This window comes from Ambystoma mexicanum, chromosome 11, assembly GCF_040938575.1.
Source record: "Ambystoma mexicanum isolate Mex_15411 chromosome 11, UKY_AmexF1_1, whole genome shotgun sequence".
NCBI classification, from domain to species: Eukaryota; Metazoa; Chordata; class Amphibia; order Caudata; family Ambystomatidae; genus Ambystoma; species Ambystoma mexicanum.
The window spans coordinates 1,108,568,618-1,108,590,012 of record NC_090934.1 but is presented as its reverse complement, the minus strand read 5'-3'; the positions used below and the strand labels follow the sequence as shown (position 1 = coordinate 1,108,590,012).

At 46.4% G+C, this 21,395-nt stretch overlaps 1 protein-coding gene across 3 annotated transcripts in view; it reads left to right on the top strand.

Moving 5' to 3' along the window:
- The window catches only part of ACSBG1 (acyl-CoA synthetase bubblegum family member 1), a 1,203,629-nt gene that overhangs the window by 988,454 nt on the left and 193,780 nt on the right, over nucleotides 1–21,395 (top strand). The window lies entirely within an intron of this gene.

Genomic DNA, 21,395 nt, shown 5'->3' with positions numbered 1-21,395 from the left:
TTGGGTTAAAATGTTTTAACAGTAGTGCAGTAGTATGAGTTGGGGTCTGTGGGCCTCATTACACGCTATGCGGTAAATAGCGCCATGGTTGCCGCCGGTATTTTACCGTGTCTGCCTTGGTGGATGGTGGAATTACCGCCCTACTCCAAGGTGAGCGGGGGCGGTAATTCCCCATTCACCAAGGCACTTCCCCATTCCCATTTTTGCCCCCATAGGGCTCAATGGGAATGGGGAAGGAGCTAATTAGGGTACCGCAAATTGCGGTACCGTAATTAGCACCAAGGTCCCTTTGCGGGCCCGTTCCTTAACGGCTGGTAAAACCAGCCGTTGAGGTCGGGTCCTGCAAAGGGACCTTGTAGTAAGGTGGTAAGTGTTTACCGGTACTGGTGCCCTTACCAGTACCGGTAAACCCTTACCGCATTCCGTGTAATGAGGCCCTGTGTATCCAATGAGATTAGTACTTGGTCAGGTGTTGTTGAAAAAGCCATGTTTTGAGAGATTTACAAGATTGGAGAATTGTGGCGGCATTCCGAACCCTCCATGTCAACCGCAATTGAAAAATGATAGATTACGTAGTTGAAATAAAGATATTGCGCATAGATATGGTGCATCGTCTGACATCAGAGACTGGTTAAAACAACATTTCCAAAAGGTGATCAACGTTTGGCTGGAGAAATCAAGATAATGCCAAAAAACATGCTCCCCCCACGCCTCTTCTCACTTCCACCATTTCTCCCTAGCCACCCCAGTCCATTGGAACCTGTTGCTCACAATCAAGGCCAGTCTCAATGTGGATCTCTTCAAAGCTTGGTTTAAACTTCACTTACCCGCCAAAGAAGGAGTTCCCACTGCCCTTGCCCCAACCTCCTTGCCTGACTCCCCCAATCCATCCAGGGCCGCCTAATAATTCAATAAGAGGCAAGATTGAATCTTTCTTAAGCAATATACAAGATCGTTTGTCTCAAGAGAGCAAAAACATAGTGAATGATTCCAAACAAGGGTTCAATTATTACCAAAAGAGGAGGGTTCCAGGCCAGAAAAAGAAGAAACTAAATGATTTGCTCTCTCCATGAAATTGCTGCCAGGAATTATTTTTTGAAAAGTAGTTAAATAAAGACTATAGAGGGAGGAGCTGACCAAGTTCATCCAATGAGTGATTTCTGACAGGATTAAAGGAGGGATATATCCTCAGGTGAAAAGATTTTAAGATACAGCTGGGTAACATCAGTACTCTGACAGCTACGGGGAGAAAAGTGACCCCATTAGTACTCTACACAGAACAGGAAAAAGAGGTGAATGAAAATGACCCATTTGTACGGCGTGAGTTGCATTTTACAGAAACAGTTGAAACCATTTAAAAACTAAGCCACTCATTCCTATTTGGTTCCTCCGAATAGAAAAAGGAGTATTGTGGCAGACGGTATCAAAAGTTGTGAACATGTCCAACAGCACCAATAAGCAAGGCCCTTTCAAATCAGCTATATCGAAAATATCATCTACAACTTGCACGGTAGCTGTTTCTGTGTTTTATTGAGTATGAAACCGTGATTGATAATCTGTAATAGATGATAAGCATCAATACAAGCCTCTCATTGAATGGAAACTGTTTTTCCAAAGGTTTGCCGAAGAGGGGAAGATTACTGACATTCTGCTAGTTATTCAAATCATCAGGATTTAAGGATCCCTCCTTCAACCAAGGAGTGACTAGTCCTGTCTTTAGAAAGGAAGGTAAGGAACCATAAAAACACAAAATATTAATAAGCACAGTTAATAAATACAAAGGACTCAACTGAGAGTTTCTTCCAAAGGAAAGTAGGAATAGCATCATCAGAATAACAAGATGGTTTTAGTGAAGTTAGCATTTTCTTTACAACTTCAGGAGAAAGAAATGGCAAGCAATCCCAAGAAGAGCTGGTTCTAGGTTAACAAATTAGTAATGGAACATTGGAAAAAATGTAACTTGTGTGCCTTTCTCAGTTGAGATGTCGCAGGATGGAGACCCACTAGGGTAAGCTTAGTGGTTGATGGTTTTAAACGGGCAGCGTGGTTTATTTACTGCAGATGAAATATACTGCACATAGAAAACATACTTATCTACCGTAATAAGAGTTCTCATCTGACGTAAAGATGAAAAGGACTCTTGAAATCTCTATTTATGCAAATCTAATGGTTACTAGTAAATGACAGTTGAACTAGTGGCGGCTCGTCCATAATTGGTGATGGGACAATGACACATCCATTGTGAACGAGCCGCCACTAAGCGCTCCCTCAGCTGCTTGTTGCAGCTTAGAGAGTGCTTCTGGGCTGGCTTGAACTATCAAATGAAAAGTTGGTTTCCCTTTGACAGTTTTGCATCCCAGCGCGAGCACCTGATGGGCCATGCAAGGCCATGGCCTGGGACGTTTTGCATCCCCAGCCTTGCATTGCCCATTGGGGCTGCAGGCTATGCGCATTCCACACATTCAGCGCTGTCTTCCAGGGGTTGCACCACACTTCCTGGTTCCTGTCTATGCTACGCAGGAGCTGCAGAGCATTTTAGGACCTGACAGAGCGGATTCTGGACCGTGACAGAGCAGGTAAGGAAAAAAAATGTGCGCGTGAGAGCATGAATGAGTGTATGTTGTGTGAGTATGCGCATGGATGTGAATGTGAATGTGTATGGGTGCGTGCTTGAATACATATGTACATGAACAATCCCCCTCCACATTCCCAAATCCTCTGATTTGTGGTTGTGGGGAGAGTGGGGACCCAAATCAAAGGCCTGCACCAACACTGTGAGCGTGCTCACCATGCTGGGTAGCATGCCTTTGATTTGGGTAATGAATGGAGCTGAGGCCCACTCATAGCAGGCTCAGAGCAGGCTTCTGCTCCATTCATTCTGTTGGTGAGCAACCCTTTGATTTTGTAATGAATCAGAGAGGCCCGTTCACCAGCATGGTGAGCGCGTTCACCATGCCGTTGAGGGGACCGCTGCTCCATTCATTCCCAAAATCTAAGTCCCAATCTCCATCACCGTGAGTAGGCCTTGGATTTGGGAATGAATCCGAAGCCCGCTCAGAATGCATGATAAGTGTTAGTACTTGGCTAGACTGCCATTTTGGTGTAGTCACTGGCCACAATAATAAATGGCTAGATTTCTTACTGTAGCATGACATTTTTTACCCAATCTTTTAACATAACGCAAGCTTTAAAAGTGTTATTACAAGGCTAGACTGGCATTTTTGTGCAGCCATTCGAGACATTTCTTATTGTGGCATGGCATTTTTCTAAGCAAACATGATGTGCTATTACATGTGAGACATGTTTTCTTATTGTGGCATGTCATTTTTAATGGCAAAGCCAACAGGTGTATGCTCTTATGTGCAGATACTGGAATGTATTCTTTAAGCCAGCTTGAACATCTTTTCTTCTATTGTCATTCACTACTGGCATTATTCAGAAAGCAAACAGGAGTATATTCTTATGTGGCAATACTGGCATGTATAGGTGCAGCCAGCATGGAAATGTATGGGCACATCCAGTGTGAGCATGTTTTTCATGCTGACACATATTGTGGCAAAAGGAATCATGAAAATGCATTGGAAAATGCTCTTTTGTACTGTTAGTGGCTTGCATCTATTGGATTTTTTGATGCGTTACCCTATAAAAAACAATTGCAAACTGTCGATTTTTTGCCACATTTTCACAGAAAGTTTTCTGTTTAATGCACCATTTTAACCAATTATTCTCAAAAATGTCCATGGGAAGAGAACCCCCCGAATGTCCATGGGAGGATTTGGTCTCTGTTGCTATGACTGGTCGGTCGAGCTATTTGTGACAAATATTTACACCCCTCAAGTTAAAAAATTCACCAGCCGCCACTGGGTTGAACATTGGTCAGTCGGTACCAAAAGATGGACAAGCACTGTTCAGAAGGGCAGAGAAAGATTCCATGTGAACCCATCTAATGTTACTTTAATTACTTATGCTTTGCGTTGGATGCAAGTTTTACATATTCTCTGCTGTCTTGCAAATACATTTGAATTTTTGTAACCAATGGCTGCAAAAAGTGATTAAAAGGTACTTGAAAGAGATATTTGGAGCCTGGTAAGTTGTGGATCCAAAGGGGCTTGTAGAAACTGAAAATGATTGCCATTATACTGTGCCTTTCTCCCTAAACCGCAGTCTATCGAAACCCTAGGTATCAGTGGAAGTGCGGGGGAACACACCCCTTCAGCACCTGTATAAGACACTCCCACCTTATCGGGAGAAAATGTGCAATTATAGCATAGAATGGACCAAATGTACAGATGGAAAGTTAACTAAATTATGGCCACCTTGTGGAAGTTTCTCCAAAGGCGTGCAGCAATCATTACTGACACACATACGGGGTACTTACAGTGGTAAGAAGTTAACAAAACACATGGCCATGTTCGAATTGTGGCGCATGTTTCAGGAGGGCGATGGGGATGCAGTAAGGCGTCAGTGGCTGCTGAGCCAGCAGGAGGTGAAGGAGCCAGGGATTCATCCCTCCACACCAACCCATGTTCCTCCAAGTGTAGTGTCCGATGACACAGATGATGAGCAAGGGATGAACCCAATGCAAGAGTTAAAGGCAACAGAAAGGTACTCAAATCCGACATATAAACCACCACTGTAAACTAAGGAGGAAAGGCTGGTAGGCGTAGGGCAGCAGGTTATCGAGCGAGAGGCGAGAGGCGATTCGTAGAAGGGCAGAAGGAGGGGCTCTGGAGCATTGCCACAAACAAATGGATAGGAGGACAGATACTCCTGAAGCTGCAACGGAAAATAGATGGCGCGGCAGAAGGGGCGACTAAGGCTATGGAGGGTCTGAAGGGAAGTAGCGAAGCAGCAGACTGGGCAGAGATAATTGATGAGGAGGATAGGAGGGAGAAGGACCAGGAGGAGAACTTATAACGTGAGGACAGAGAGAGGAGGAGAGGAGAGGAGAGAAGATGGAGTGGGAGGATATAGAACGAAGGAGGGAGGAGGAGAAGGAGCGCAGGGAAAGGGAATAAGAGGAGAGGGTCGAAAGAGACCTCACAGAAAGGAAGAGAGAAGAGCAGGAGGATAGAAGAACAAAGGAAGTGGAAGAGATTGAAAGGCAAAGAGGAGTAGCAGAGCGGGAAAAACACAAGTTGGCTGAGTGGGAACAGAGGAAGTTACACCTGGATTGGCTGGCAAGGGAACGTGCGCGTAGTGAGGAAGACGAGTGAGCAATAAAAGCAGTGAAGGCACAAGGATCTCTACACAGGGGAGGTGACAGACCCGAGGGGGGCAGACGGACAAAACCAGACAGCACAAGCTCACGAGGCAGGAGCACAATAAAAAGGGAAGGAGCAGACATAGTGGCCTGGGGAAGAGGAAGCAGGTATGACTTGAGGGACATCGACCTCAGCACAAGGCCTAACACAGACTCGACATTGAGGAGGCTCAGCTTTGCAGACGATTTTTGTAGTAACATGGACACAGGGTCTGAGAGTGAGGACAGGAACATTGGGGGCGAGAGGGGGGAACAGTTACCATCAAAGTCAATGGGGACGGGACAGACAAGCGAGTGGCATGGGAATTTAGGACGCACACGGGGAGAAGGAGGGGTCAGCTTGAATGAGCAGACAGACTGGAAAACGACTTGCACACCCAACAGGACACCACTACGTACCTCGATAGGCTTAGAGGCCTCCAAGGATGAAGAAAAGGTGAGACAGGAATTTGCTTGTTCGAGGGGACGGTTAACACGGATATATGATGACAGCGGCCGAATACCCATATTAGAGCCAATAGACGTATGGGCAGGCATCGAGAGCGAGAGAGGGGACTGACAACTGAGGCTGACTAGAAGGATGCATGAGGAGGAGGCAGGGTTCACACAGATGCCCTTACTAGAGAGTGGAGGGGTGTGACGTCAGTATGTACCATGGAAGCATACAGACAAGGAGAATGTGAAGTGTAGGTTACCACTGTTGAGTGCAGGGGCTGCAAAGTAGATTCATGAGATGGAGAAAATGACAGTGGAACACAGGTTAGCTGTGGGAGATGTGAAGGGACTGTAAGTGTCAATATTAGGAGATGCAGCTGATGACGTATGGATAAGGGCGGGGTTCACCGTTTGCAGACTGCAGGGCAGCAGTATGGCAAGTCCTGAGGACCCAGTACCCAGACACATCTGATATTGGGGCAGTACATTCAGGAGATTCAAGAACTGTGGCGCCTTGAAACTTGAGAGTCTCTGGACAAAACAGTAGCAATATTTGATTACATACTGGTACAGGGGCTACCAGAGCCTATTCAGAAGGGTGTGCGGAAATTGGCAAGGATAGAAGCAAAGGGATGGCCCGAAATACAACTCACGATAGTTCACCATTGTAGGCTATGGCAGCAGAAGATTAAAAAACGGGCAGAGGGCAGGAAGATGGATGACAAATGCATCACAACCAAGGGGGCTTTCCAGGAGGGGTTTGAGGCTATGGGCAACAAGTGCAGCAGAATCTAAGGGATTTCTCGGGAGGGTTCGAAGGGCAAGGGAGGGAGCCACCAAAGTGTTGGACCTGTGGTCAGTCAGGACACGGTTTATGGTCTTTCCATCGAAAATTAACCATTGAAAATAAAATCCATCAAAACAAATCCAATGAAAAGAAATTCATTGAAATGCTATCTTTTCAATTGAAAGTAGATATCCATCGAAACCTATCCATCGAAAATGAGAATTTGTTTGAAAGAAAAAGCAGAGAAATAACAGATGTAAACGTAACGTTACAGGGATATTGGGATCTTTAGTTTTTAATAAGGGGGTCCACACCAACCCCCCCTCAACCACCAAAGACTTCACCCCCCTAATCCCTCTGACCCCCAACCCCCACATTAAATATTTAATTTGCTCCTAACGTCCTAATATCAATTGTGTGCGGAGTGCTGAGAGAAACGACCTGATTGTCGGAGCGAAGTGAGAGGAGAACGTTATTTCACACTATTAGTAAGAAATGTTATTCATAGCAACACAATAAAAATATTGTACGACAATACGATAATAATAGGTTTGCATTCAAAATAAATGTTGGTTTATTCATTTTTACAGAGGAAAGAAATTGTTAAAGATGGCGTCACTAGGGCGCAGCGTACCTGTTCGTCCGGAAGTTGGCTTAGTAGATGATGCCAGAATGCCAGAAGTTCTGTGGTGATGTGAGAGTGACACAAGGAACCAGCCCAACTCCCGTCCAAATGGTTACTGGACTGGAGGTGAACCAGCTCCCGATGCCACAGGTTAGCTCACCCCTGATTAATGTGGCATCAGTACAGTGCAAGCACTGACAGGGGGAGCCTGATAGTCTTTGGCTAGAAGTTCTCTGCAGACAACTGGAGCAAGAAGAGTTGCGAGTCGAATCCAGGAGCTGGAATCCAGGAGGCAGCAGAATGCAAGGGAAGGCGGGAAGGCAAGGGAACCAAGGAGGACCAAGAACCCAGAGGAAGAACAGAGAACAACTGAGAAGGGGGGAACCACCCCAGCAGGAAGGGAGCAAGGAGACGGGAACCAGGGAGACCCCCTACCCGGGCAAGGAAGGGCAGGTCTATACAGAAGGGACTGGAAGACCAGGCAGGACAGAGCGGAACTCAGGTCAAGGCAGGAGCAAAACAACGATCCGGTCAGACCACGTTGAGACGCGGTTTGATCAAACCGCCGGGCTCCTTAAGTAGGGCCTCCCACACCCGGGAGGCTTGGAACGCAAGCCGTGCTGTTTCCCAGGTGCTGGGAGGCCCAAAGCGAGGCTTGGGCCGCAAACCGGCCGGGAGCCGAGAGCATCGTGTACCGCGCATGCGCAGAAAGCGGGAAGGGGTCGACCGCGCATGCGCGGGACGGCACGCCCCGGGAACCCAGAAGAGCGCGGGAACCGGAGCGGCCGACCGCGTACGCGTGAGACCAAGCGCCCAGGAGCAACCGGCACCCAGGACCGCCCCATACCCCCCAGGCGAAAGCGGGGGTAACCCCTCCAAGGCGTGGCACGCCGCATCAGGTAAGTGGGCTGGAACAAGCCCGGGTTGGGCGGCGTGACACCATGCCCCCTCCCAGAAAGAGCCGGGGCCCCAGGCTTCCAAGGAAACCGGAGAAAAAAGTCACGGACAAGGCGAGGTGCATGCACGAAACCGTGCGGTTCCCAGGTACGGTCACAAGCAGGATAACCCTTCCAATCTACCAGAAACTGGAGCACACCTCGACGAATCCGGGAGTCACATATCTCCTGCACTTCGAATTCCGGAACCCCCTGAACCTGGATTGAGGCTGGACGTGGGCTGGAACGTTCAAACGTGTCTTTCACAAAGGGTTTTAACAGGGAAACGTGAAAGACTGGGTGTACCCGCCAAGATTGGGGCAATACCAATCAAAAAGCTACTGCAGATATGCACTTGTAAATCTTGAAAGGCCCAAAAAACCGAGGTGCCAGTTTAGTGGGCAGATTATGTACAGGTAAGTTCTTGGACGACAACCAAACCTGATCTCCCACCTGAAATCTGGGTTCAATGGTCCTTCCCCGGTTAGCCTGCTCCCTCATGCGCTGTTGAGCATCTGCCAGGGCACTCCGAGCCAAATCATGCTGCTTCTGGATAACGCGGATCATCTGGTCAGCCGATGGGACGGCACTGGGTGGCACAGGACAAAAGGGAAACAGCTTAGGATGCTGTCCGGTAGAGCAAATATAAGGACTGACACCAGTGGCCGCGTGGGTTGCATTGTTGTAGGAAACTTCCGCCAAATCCAGGTACTTCATCCAGTTGGATTGGGTGGCGTTAGTGTAGCAACGTAAGTATTGCTCCAAGGTCTGATTCGTTCTTTCAGTCTGCCCATTAGTTTGCGGGTGATAACCTGAACTCAGAGCTCTGCGTATTCCAAGGTGGCTGCACAACTGACGCCAAAAGGAGGAGAGGAACTGAGACCCACGATCCGAAATGATCTTCTCTGGTAACCCATGTAAACGGTAGATGTGATGCAGAAAAGCCAAAGCCATTTGAGAGGAAGTAGGAATCCTGGAAAAGGGAATGAAATGCGCAGACTTAGTGAAACAATCCACCACTACCATGATGCAGGTGTGTCCCTCTGATGGTGGAAGCTCGATGATGAAATCAGTGGCTATGGTATGCCAGGGATAGGGTGGTAGTTCAGTGGGTCTGAGCAACCCCAAAGGTCTTCTCCTGGGCGTCTTGGTCTGGGCGCAAACTGGGCAGCTCTCCACATATAGTTTGGTTTCCTTAGCCCAACCCGGCCACCAGAACTGCCTGGCAATCAACTCCTGGGTCGCCTTGATGCCACGATGACCTCCTACTTGCGAATCATGGAACCCATGGAGAATGTCCAAGCGAAGAGATCTCGATGCTATGTACAACCGGTGTAGGAAGAAAAGAAAACCTTCACGTTCCGTGATTTGTGGACGTTTCAGTAGATTGATGCGGTCTGGGTCTGTCTGAGTCTCCTGGAAGATCTTCTGCAAATGGGGAGAGATCGTGAGAAGAAAGTGCTTGGGGGAAATCAATGGAATGGGTTGGTTGACCTCCTCCACCTCTCTTTCCAAGGAGCGGGATAAAGCATCGGCTTTTAAGTTCCGGGCACTAGGAATGTACGTGATGTTGAAATCGTAGTGGGAGAAAAAAAAGGCCCATCGAGCTTGACGGGCGGTATGACACTGCAAAGATCGCAAGTACTGCAGGTTGCGGTGGTCGGTGCGGACTTCTACTGAAAAGCGACCACCAAGCAAATGATGCCTCCATTCCTCAAACGCTGTCTTGATTGCCAATAGCTCTCTTTCTATGACTGAGTAGTTCTGTTCACAAGGAGAGAGTTTGCGTGAGTAATAGGCCACAGGAAGTTCGTCACCCGTAGAGGGATGTTTCTGCAACAGGACTGCGCCAACAGCAAAGCTGGAAGCATCGGCTTCGACGATGTAAGGCATCTCATCATTGGGGTGACAAAGAACAGGTGCAGTACAGAATGCAGACTTCAAGGCATCGAACGCCACTGATGCCTCAGTATCCCAGAGGTAGGGTATCTTCACACTGGTCAGACGCGTCAATGGAGCTGTGAGACGTGAAAATTGCGGAATGAAACGCCGATAAAAGTTTGCGAATCCCAGAAATCGCTGAAGTGATCTCACGTCCTGTGGTTGTTTCCAGTTCTGAATAGCCCGGACCTTACCGGAATCCATGCTAATTCCTGTACCAGTGATTACATATCCCAGGAATTCCATCTCATCCCGATGAAAGGAACATTTCTCAGCCTTGGCAAACAGACGATGTTGTAACAATCGTTGGAGAACTACACGAACGTGGGAGATGTGTTCCTCTCGGTTGTCGGAGTAGATCAAGATGTCATCTAAATACACCCAAACAGAGATGCCAATTAAGTCGCTGAAAACATAGTCCATAAACCGTTGGAAGACAGCCGGGGCGTTACACAGCCCAAAGGGCATTACCCTGTATTCATAGTGCCCGAAAGGTGTCTTGAAAGCCGTCTTCCATTCATCTCCCTCCTTGATTCTGACGAGATGATAGGCTCCGCGGAGGTCTAATTTAGTAAAGACCCTGGCTGAACGTAAGGACTCCATGATATTCCGGATCAATGGTAACGGGTACCTGTCTTTAAGGGTGATGTCGTTCAGTTGGCGGTAGTCAATACAAGGCCGTAAAGAGCCTTCCTTTTTCTTCACAAAAAACAATGGGAATCCTGCAGGTGACTTGTAAGGAACGATGTATCCTTTCTTGATGCAATCATCGAGATAATCCCGGAGGACCTGTTTTTCAGACTGGGTGAGGGCATACACCTTTCCATGTGGCATCACGGCTCCGGAAACCAAGTCTATGGAGCAGTCAAAAGGCCTGTGAGGCGGCAGTGCGATGTCCCTTGGTTCGGAGAATACTGACATCAAGCCAGCATATTCAGACGGTATCATAGACAAGGAACACAAACCAGATGATTCTCTTCCTGGGACTAAGGCTGTCGAGACGGACGTCTCTGAGGACGTGTTAGGGCTACAGCATTCTTGAAGGCAAAAAGAGGAGGTGAACTCCAGAGTACGTGTCTCCCAGTTTATTATGGGGTTGTGTCGCTGAAGCCAAGGTAGCCCCAAGACCACTTGATATGAAGGTGTCCTTATAACATCCAGCGCGATTCTCTCTTCGTGTCCTTTGATGCGTAACAACATACCCACAGTATGTAGTCGTATGGGGCCAGAAGCCAATGGGGTTCCATCAATGACTTCTACTGGAATCGCTTCTTCTTTGGTAAGCAATGGTATGCCGTTGTTGATGGCAAAGCGCTCATCGATGTAGTTCCCAGAGGCCCCACAATCCAACAACCCATGGATCTCGACTGTCTTATTCAGCCACTTGAGACTGACCTTCAGAATCATTAGGACTGCAGGCAACATGGGTGGAAACACAGATTCAGGGCAGGAAAGGACTGGTGGTTGAATCAGACCTGTCGGGGCCTTTCCGGAGCACGACAGGTCACCTAGTTTCCCCCTTTCTTGATTGGTCGTAGAGGACAAGTACCCAGAAAATGACCTGCGGCTCCGCAGTACAAACATAGGCGTTGGCTTCTCCTCCGCTTCTTTTCTTCCTCAGACAAAGGGCCCCTTACGGCGCCTAGCTGCATAGGTTCCTGAGTGGTGTTCGACGACACTGGTGTCCCAGCAGGCGGAATTGGAGGTCTGAGGTCCGATTTCTCAAAACGGCGCCTTTCGCCTCTTCTCTCAGCCAATCTCTGATCAATCTTTAGCACCTGTTCAATGAGTTTCTGTAGATCTTCGGGTTCAGGAATGTGTAACAGCTCGTCCTTGTACTCTTCTCTTAACCCACGGCGAAACAAGGTCTTCTGTGTTATCTCAGGCCATTGGGAATCAGCTGCTAGTTGGCGAAAACGGCCTATATAAGAGATTATGTCTGTGTTGGCTTGTTTTGAATCCATTAACTGGTTCTGTGCTGCTGAAGCCAGATTGGGGGACGGAAACACTTCCAGAAATGCCTTTTCAAAGGCCACAAAATCGCCGAGAATGGGACTGCTAGAAACCACAAGCGGTGTCACCCAAGCAAGAGCGTTTCCAGACAAATTGCCCAAAATATATCCAATCTTGGCTTTATCGTTATTGAAGTGGGCTGAACGATACAGGAAATGTATCCGGCAATGGTTGCAGAATTCCCCGACACGTCTGGGGTCTCCATCGATCTTGATGGGAGTGGTGTGTGCCATAGCGCTCTCAGGTGGAGGAACAACATTTGAGCTCTGGGTTACCATCTGGCGTAGGGTTTGGTTCTCCTGGCGGAGTGCAATCATCTCAGCACGTAAGGCCTGCATCTCATCACGAAGACTGGTGTCCTCATCCATCTTCGATTCCGAAGAGCCTGAAGCCTGGCGTCTCAATCTGTTAAAGATGGCGTCACTAGGGCGCAGCGTACCTGTTCGTCTGGAAGTTGGCTTAGTGGATGATGCCAGAATGCCAGAAGTTCTGTGGTGATGTGAGAGTGACACAAGGAACCAGCCCAACTCCCGTCCAAATGGTTACTGGACTGGAGGTGAACCAGCTCCCGATGCCACAGGTTAGCTCACCCCTGATTAATGTGGCATCAGGACAGTGCAAGCACTGACAGGGGGAGCCTGATAGTCTTTGGCTAGAAGTTCTCTGCAGACAACTGGAGCAAGAAGAGTTGCGAGTCGAATCCAGGAGCTGGAATCCAGGAGGCAGCAGAATGCAAGGGAAGGCGGGAAGGCAAGGGAACCAAGGAGGACCAAGAACCCAGAGGAAGAACAGAGAACAACTGAGAAGGGGGGAACCACCCCAGCAGGAAGGGAGCAAGGAGAAGGGAACCAGGGAGACCCCCTACCCGGGCAAGGAAGGGCAGGTCTATACAGAAGGGACTGGAAGACCAGGCAGGACAGAGCGGAACTCCGGTCAAGGCAGGAGCAAAACAACGATCCGGTCAGACCACGTTGAGACGCGGTTTGATCAAACCGCCGGGCTCCTTAAGTAGGGCTTCCCACACCCGGGAGGCTTGGAACGCAAGCCGTGCTGTTTCCCAGGTGCTGGGAGGCCCAAAGCGAGGCTTGGGCCGCAAACCGGCCGGGAGCATCGTGAACCGTGCATGCGCGGAAAGCGGGAAGGGGTCGACCGCGCATGCGCGGGACGGCACGCCCCGGGAACCCGGAAGAGCGTGGGAACCGGAGCGGCCGACCGCGTACGCGCGAGACCAAGCGCCCAGGAGCAACCGGCACCCAGGACCGCCCCGTACCCCCCAGGCGAAAGCGGGGGTAAACCCTCCAAGGCGTGGCACGCCGCATCAGGTAAGTGGGCTGGAACAAGCCCGGGTTGGGCGGCGTGACAGAAATGACAGAAAAAATCGAGTTTATTACCTCAAAAATGGGGAAAAAACTACTATCCTATTTAGGATATACATACAACAAAGAACGACAGAATAATGAACGCATATATTGGAAATGCACAGAATATTTCAAAAGTCACTATCAGTCACGGAGAGCAAATTATTCACCAGACTGATCACAATCATTTGCCAGATAGCACAAACGTAATGATAAAAAAACAAAATTAAAAAAGGCTATTGAAAACACCACAGAGGCAGGCGGTTCAGTTATAAAGCAAATATGTACCAAACTGCCCTTTCATGTGGCAGCACAGATGCCCGAAATGAAAACAATTCAGCGTCAAATAAATAAACAGAGACAAAAAAAAGAAAACTTTCCCAAAATACCAACAACATTCAACGACATTAAAATTCCGTTTCAATTACAAATTACAGAGAAAAATGAAAATTTCTTACTATTAAGGATATAAATGACCAAAAGATACTAATATTCAGAACATCAATAAACATGGAGTACCTCCAACAATCGAATGGCATGGGGATGCAACTTTTAAAATATGCCTAAAACATTTGGACAGTTCTATAGCGTGCACGCAATGGTGGAAGAAACTCTTGTACCGTTAACATACGTGCTAATGCCCAGTAAAACAGAGGAAATGTACAGACATATTTTCAGGTTCATTAATCAATCCAAACTCTCCCCAAATCATGGTACTTGATTTTGAAGTTCAACAAATGAAAGCAATCACAAACACTTTCCAATCATGTCAAATTCAAGGTTGTTTCTTTCATTTTTCACATGCAATATGGGGAAAATTACAATTACTAGGAATGCAATCAATGTACATAAATGATTTAGAGTTTCAGCATAATCTAAAACTGTTATTCGCACTGGCTTTTGTTCACATTGATCAGGTTGAAAATTACTATGAACATTTAAGTGAAACAGACTTTTTTAAAAAAAAAATTAACACGACCTAGAACCTCTATTAGACTATTTCGACAGCACATGGATTGGACAATTGACTAGAAATGGCACAAGAAGGAGACTGAGATTCAACAAAAATGTATGAAACTGTTTCGATGCAGTGAAAGAAGGACATGCCAGAACTAATAACAGAATGCAGGGATGGCAGAACGGGCTAAATAAATCGTTTAAAACACCTAATCCATCACTATGGAACTTTTTGAAACAACTGAAAATTCAAGAATCAAATCAGGAAATGGTCATTGCACAAACAATTTCGAAAGAAAAAACACATCATCAAAAGAAAAAATACAGAGATTATGAAGAAAGATTAAAACAATGAATTCAAAATTTCGAAACAACTGACAAAATAATGTATCTTAACAGTATAGCTTTCAACATAAAGTGCTAAATTACATATGAAAACTCACCGAATCCAATTATATCCACAAATCCAAGAAACAAGAACCTATCCTTTAAAGAAATAAAACCAGTCAAAAACCAAAACATCCAATGAAACGCGAGAAAATACTCAAAACAGTGTGTAAAAAAGCCATACAATCCATAGAAAACATTCAAATCCACTGTAAAAAATCAATCCAAAAGAAAAAAACCCAAAGAGAAAATGTATCCGTTAAAAAAAATCCAAATGCAACAGGAACTCTGAGAGGAACATCCGAAACCGCAAACAAAGACTTCCAAAATGGCGATCACATTGTACATAAGACGTAGTAAACACCAGTTTTATAATAGAAAATATGTACTTTTAAGATGAAAAGTGAATGAACAGCACCATCTAGTGGACCAAAAATATAACGGTTATTATAAAAGTTTAAAGGAAAAACAAATATTTATTGAATGACTTCTATACTATATATATATATTGTTAATTTAAAAAACAGTTAACTTATTAATAATTACAGTTATGAGTTTCAAAAAGATCATAAACTGTTCAATAAAACAATCTTTTCAATGGAATTAATGTTGTTTTCAATTTATTATGAATTGAACAATCCATCAAATTTTATTCAATCAAAATGCATTTCGATGGAAAGTGTTTTCATTGAATAAAATTTGATGTATATTACTTCGATTAATTCATTTTCGGTGGATAGTCTAGATACCTCAGGACACATCTCAAGGGTGTTTAGGCACAGGGGGATGCGGAAAAACTGGGGGGTACAGTGCCAGCAGCCCTATCAAGGAGACCATCACACCCAACCCTGTGGAGGAACCTTGCATAGGGGTGGCGATAGGTGACACAACTTTTTCTTTTCTTGTTGACACAGGGGCAACTAGGTCCTGCATTAGGTAAGAAGCATTTACATTGTCAGGTGATGCCATGAACACTCAAGGATTATCTGGGGTTCGAGAAGTGGTTCCTTTTACAGACAATATCTCACTATCTATGGGAGATCACAATCTATCTCTTCCTTTGCTTTATTCTCGACAGACACCACTAAAGATTCTGGGACGAGACATTATGAGCAGCTTGAACATGACCATCTCATTCACAGACAAGGGAATAGTGTGCTCCACACCAGGGATACACATGCTCAATGTAAAATAGATTGTTCAAGCCTATTGTGGATGAAAGATAGAGAGGGGGGGTACCAGTGGACCCAGACATTTTCCAATATGGAACGGATATTGCCATTGCATGGTTTACAGGAATTGCAGGGAAGATGTTGCGCATTCCAAACAAGTACTTATCCAGGCCAGAGCTACCCATGGTCGAGGAAGAGGGAACCATAGCACCAATGGTTGTCTCGGGAGGATAGCTCAGGGGCAACATGCACGCCTTGGAAGCAAGATGACACAGAGCAACACAGGTTCGATCCCCGGGTCCGCGCTTAGAAACCTCTGGGTATTAAGCACATTATAAATAACCTATCATATCATATCAATAGAAATAGGGGCAGTGGTCGCAAGGGAGGATTGGATAGCATTACATGCTATGGATGACACATGAAAGGCATGGAGAACCATGATTGTGGTGGCAGAAGGTTTCAGATTGACCACATTGACAGATTAAGAGCTTTTCAGGGAAGAGAGGCTAGAGATTGAGATGGTGTTCGAAATGAGTGTGACGTATTGGTTACAAATACACCACTGGGTAGTACCACAGAGTATGGCGAAGGCTCTGGAGGCACACCCCCATTCTGAGAGGAGGACATAGCCAAGGTACCCAGCACCCGCACCCTATGAACCACAAGGCCCTATCACGTGGGTCATACAAAGAGCATAGGGGAATGAAGATCAAGCTGAAGCCAGGAGCAATCTTACCAAGAGTGAAGCAGCATCCCCTATCTAAAGAAGCAGATGAGGTCATTTATGAGACAATCACATCCCTGATTGAGAGAGGCATCCTTGTACCATCAGATTCACCATGCAATACAGCGGTGTACCCATGGAGGAAGGCAAAGGGAGGGGGGGGTCATGGCATTTCATATAGGATTTAAGGCCTCTTAACCACATTGTAGAAGCAAAATATCCTTTAGTTGCAAATCCAGTGACAATTTTGTGCAGCATTCCAGCAGAAGCTGCCTGCTTCACGGTCATTGATTTGAAGAATGCGTTCTTCTCCGTACCTCTACATCCAGACTAACAAGACTTGACCAGCTTTATGTATAGAAACCAGAAGTGGAAACCTACTTGTTTACCACAAGGGTACTGCGAGTGACCCTCTATCTTTAATAGAGTGATACAGGTAGACTTAAGCAACACACAGATGGAGAGCGCAATTTTGCAGTATGTGGATCACATTTTGATATGCAGCACGACAAAAGACCAGTGTAGGAGGGACTTGGCACACATGCTGACTGTGCTAGTGGACAAGGGATACATGGTGGACAAAGCCAAGTTACAGTATTGTCAGAAATAGGTGCTATAAATTGGACAGATGATCACCCAAGAAAGAGCAGAGACAATATGCAGGACACCTAAGTTCACAACAGTGAGGGAAATGCAACAGTTGTTGGGGCTATGCAACTACTGCAGAGCATGAGTCTTTGACTACAGCACATACATGAGGCCACTGTTGGCCGCACTGAAAGAAACACAGAAAGGGGACAAGACACTGACATGGACTGCAGAGATGAAGCACCAGTGCTAGGAATCCCAGACTGCAAAAAAGGAATTTTTCCTGTTCTCGCACACTGACGGTGTAGTGATGCAGGCAGTACTGACACAAAAGACAACCATGGGACACAAGCCAGTAGCTTACTACAGTGGGCAACTCGACCCAGTAATGAGAGGACACTATCAGTGCGAACAAGCTTTGGCAAAAGGCCCATTTGCGCAGTGGAGAAGTCAGCAGCAATAACCATGGGGTGCACTGGTTATAGGTCAAAGGATCGAATCAAAAGGATCGAAATGCAATAGGGTCGAGTCAAAAGGACCGAAAACAAAAAGGTTGAATTTATTTTCTTTTTTTGGGGGGGTACCCCCCCAACCCCTGTTTTTGGTGTAAAAACCACTTTTTTTTCCTATATGGAAACCCCAAAAACATATACATTTAAAAAAAGGCATTCAACCTTTTTTGGTCGGTCCTATTGACTCAACCCTATTGTATTCAATCCTTTTGATTTAGATCCTTTGACTGGACATGGGGTGCACCACACTCTTTATGTGGATCACACCCTCTTTGCTATACTGCACAAACCAAATAGCCCTCTGACGACACAAAGAGCATCAGGGTATGAGGTGATACTATTGAATGTAGGCCTGAAGATAATGAGATGCAGGATTGTCAACCAAGCAACATTCCTAGCAGACGTCTTACAGGTAGGAGACTATGCACACGACTGTACAGCAAACATAGAGATGTTCAGTGATACTTGCATGGTAGAGGAGGATGCACTTGAGTGGGAAGACGTGCTCTACATTGACGGGTCATCAACTATTGACCAGACAGATGGGGTCAGGCCTACTGGGACTGAAGTAGTAAGAATGGAGGAGGATGGGACAAGTGAAGTAGTAACCGGTGCGTTACTACCATCCCATTACTCAGCACAAGCAGCAGAATTCGTGGCCCCAATACTAGCACTGAAACACAGCATAGAGAAGGAAGTGACAATTTATTCTGACTGAGCAGTACACTCTGGACTGTCACGATGGCTCAGGTGTGGGTCCAGAAGAGCAGACGGAACTCCAGTACAACATGCGCTTTTATTGGGCAGATTGGTTGAAGTAATTGCTTATCCAACACAGGTAGCAATAGTGAAATGCTAAGCTCACACTAAAGGGGAAGATCCCATCTCAAGGGGGAACGAAGCAGCAGACCTTGAGACAAAATGTGCTGCAAATTTTGGGGAACCATGGAAACTAGGAGGATCTCCAAATGCAAGGGAGTGTACCAGAACTATGGTACTAAAGGAGGGGTACAATGTATTGCCAGAAGTGCAAATCATGGAGCTGCAAGGAGCTGCACCCAGGGACGAAAAGAAACTGTGGACATGGAGGGGATGCACAATGTCTCCCATAGATGCCCTATGGTGGCAGGATAACACAGGGATAACAAAGTGGTGATGCCACTAGCGTTATTGAACACTGCATTGACCCAGTTGCACTATCCAACACACACAGGGAAGGAGGTCATTGCTACATGCATTGGGGAAACATGGTTCTGTCCCAATTTGGTGGAACACATCGCTGAGTTTGTGAGCAATTGTTTAGTTCGTCAGCAGTTCACAGCAGGGCATACTCTGAGAGTTGTGAGAGGAGCCCTAATGAGGCCAGTAGGCCCATTCCAGCATTTACATGTGGATTACGTAGACATGATCCAAGTTTGCCAAGGATACCACTACATGGTAGAGGTTGTCTGCCCATTCTCCTGGCGGATTCAGGCTGTACCTTGTTCACATGCTGACGCCCTTAGAGCGGCCAAATTCCTAGTAAGAGAGGATGGGGCCAATGAAATGTTCCAGCACATTACAACCTTGTTGGGCATTCAACACAAGTTCGCCTGTGCGTACCACCTGCAAGAAAATGGGGTATGTGAATGCCTGAATGGGCTCCTGAAAGAGTGCATAGCAAAGACGCAGCAGAGCACCAAAAAGAACTGGCTGCACTGTTTACCTCTTGCCTTGTTTGTATTGCACAATAAGCCTGGGTCCGACCACCATTTAATGCCCCATGAGGTGGTGAATGGACGGCGCATGCATCTTCCCCTGGATCCTCCCACAAGAGCACTGAAGGATTGTGAGAATAGTGCAGAACTGTTAGGACAGGAAATTAATGATTATATTACTTCTTTGGGGACTAGCGCCTCTTTTATCCCTGGCCAGATAAAACACCACCAGGGAGGCCCAGAAGACAGCGAAGAGAGCAACTGCGACAGTGCATCACAAGACTCTGGATTTAAAAACCCTGTGAAAGTGGGGGACATCGTCCTCCTCAGGAATTTTGTGCAGTGCTAGAACGTGCCCAGGTTTACAGGACCACACGTCATGGAGAAAGTAGCAGACCGTGCTCTCAAACTAGAAGGAAAGCTAGTCTGGAACCACTTGGCGGACGTCAATTCCTACAAAGCAGCGGCCTCACCTGGCAACCAGGTCACCGTGACCGACAGGGCCAACGTTCAGCACCTAGGAAAGCTACACACGTGTTCTGAACTTACACGATTGAGAGAAGGACATCCAATGGTCATGCACTCATGAGCAGCAGAAGTGGAGACCGGACTCCTTTTTGACATAGATTAGGGAACACTATCTGTTTTTTATTTTTCTTTTCCGCACACAATCTACGCAAAAGCTGATGTAACTGTTGCTGTTTATTCATATCCATGTTGCCCTCTGACCATCACACAGATACTTTCTCAAACCAAGGTGTCCATACTGTAAGGGGACCCAGCAGATTTCAAGCACAATCCCCTGAGTATATCATCTTGCCTTTATAGAGTATTTGGCCCAAACATACCCACAGTTTTTGCCCAGTGAACTCCCAGTGTTTGCCATGCTGAGAGACCCATCTCTGAGAAAGGTGTGGGAAGAAGCATTTGCCTTTGCCATCAGTGATTACCTGGTCCGCGGGGCTTGAGAAGTACTTACACCACTAACACAGTAACACATTCTTTTTGTGCACTTCAGGCGGGCAACCATATCTTCAAGCTGCATGGATTAGCAGTGTAAGTAAAAATGAATGGTATAATAAAAAGTTTGATGGTTCTGTTGGTCCTACTTATTCCTAGCAGTGTCATTATATTCGTATTTTGGAATGTTACTTGTGTTGCTAGTGCTATCGCTGTACCCTCTACTAACATTACCCAACCCGAGCAGGTGGAACGACCATGTCAGGTGGACAGGAGAACACTGCTGATAAGATAAGGAGAGGTAGGTGCAGTATTGACACAGACATGAGTGTCTAACAACATGTGCTACAAACACATGACAAAAGTAGGCAAGGAAATTACTGGGCAGAGCAATTATGTCTGTTCCTTAATCCCCTATGCCATGAGTGCCTCCAGAATGTTCATAGCAGCTCAAATTCCAGCAGCAAGAGCACAGTGCCTGATGTACCTATCAATGGTGACAACTCAAGGAAGATTTCAAGGGAAGACAGCCACGCTGAGAAAGATGCCCAAAGCAACTTTTCTGTATGAAGATAATTACATAAAGACATTAGACATGATAAACAATTATTGGCAGTTATATGAAGGTAGACTGTACATAACCAATGGACCTGACAAAGGAGAAACAAAGACTACCACCCTCAAGGAACTACTGTGTCCCTGGACAAGAGTGAGGGAGACAGGAGGAGAGCTAGACTGCTGGGAGAGACCACAGATGGTAGTGTATGGCCAAGTGTGCACAGAAGATGGATGGAAGGACGAAGTGGTGGGAAGCAAAGCACTGACACTAGCACAGTCACCAGTGAACAAGGTACAGGAAGAAAACAACAAGTGCCTGAAGGAATGGGATGCGAGTGCAAAATTACTAACATGGATGGAAAATGAAGCTGGGGTAATGCCAATAATACCTCTGAAGAAACCAGCACTGTGTTACCAGAACAACAGTGAAGTTGAAGTTTTGGATGCAAGAGCATTGAACAACATGCAGCTATGAAGGTA